Genomic DNA, 1246 nt, shown 5'->3' with positions numbered 1-1246 from the left:
ATATGAAGAGAGCAGAGGGGAGAGAAGGTAGGGGGAGAATTTGAGGCATTTGGCACAGGATGGGCACTTTGTTGGTGATAGGTGCACTTGGTATTATCATGGGCTGGCTATAACTGGGTCTGTTTTGTGTACCTTAGGATAGGTAAGCAAGGAGGCTTGGGAGAGAGGTTTTCCTGTCATGAGGACTTGACTCCTTAGCCTCAGCCCTCTCTGTGAAGTGAGGTCAGGAGTGGGCACGGTGAACAGCACACATCTCTCTGAAGAGGATTCTGGTCACTGAGTGCCAAGGAATGGCTACAGAGGATGGGGGCAGGTCAGGTGGGGCTCTGGAAGGAAGCTTGAGGAGGGTTATAAACAGGAGGCTGGTTGGGAGAGAACAGGAGGGGGGACACTTAGCTTAACAACATAGAAAGGACACCCTAACTTGAAAGAGTCAAACGCCGAGAAGGGCAGAGGCTGCTCTCCCATCTTCCCTCTTCCTGTGTCCCTGCCTCTATCTCCCACTGTTTGGAGCCCCAAATTCATTTGAGTAAATGTTATCATCAACTCAGGGTGGAATTCAGCATTGCCCCAGAAGCTTGGCCATGTGTGAGGGTGCCATTTGTGCTCTAGATGATGGAAACAAGGACACTGTGGGGCCAACTACACTCCCAGGGCTATTGCTACAGGCCTGAGGATTTGACACACCATCACAAGAAACACCCCCTCCCCCACGAGGGTGCAACAGATCTGGGATCAGGTCCTTTTTGAATGGACAGTGAGTTCTTCTAATGCTGACAGGCAGAGTACCTCAGGGCCCAGCGTGCCTAGCTTGCTGCTGTGCAGCTGCATGAGACGATTGCCATCCCAGCCTGGAGCTGACTTCCCCATCATCTGTTCACTGGCCACACTGCATTCGGAAGCAAGGGCTGTTTGTTTTCCCCCCAGAACACGAATTCTCATAAAATCGATTCTATCTCATTGACAATGCATGCTAAGTGATTGAAAGGCCATTAAACCCATTAATGGGGTGCTCTTTAAATAAAATAAGTCCCTAAAAGGGATCTTAGACTTGGCAACATCAGTAGAGCTAACAGTACGAGGGGCCTGCCTGGAGACCCATAAATACACCAGAACAAATACCAGAGAGCAGGAGGGGCACAAACAGAGGGAAGGAAGCTGGAACAATGAGCAGCTGGGGCAGCGAGGACCAGTGTTGGAAGACATGCTTAATGGCTTTGGTTTTATTTTTGACAGGATTTACAAA

The sequence above is a fragment of the Cricetulus griseus genome, chromosome 8, assembly GCF_003668045.3.
Source record: "Cricetulus griseus strain 17A/GY chromosome 8, alternate assembly CriGri-PICRH-1.0, whole genome shotgun sequence".
In the NCBI taxonomy this organism is placed as follows: Eukaryota; Metazoa; Chordata; class Mammalia; order Rodentia; family Cricetidae; genus Cricetulus; species Cricetulus griseus.
Note: the sequence above shows the minus strand (reverse complement) of the source record.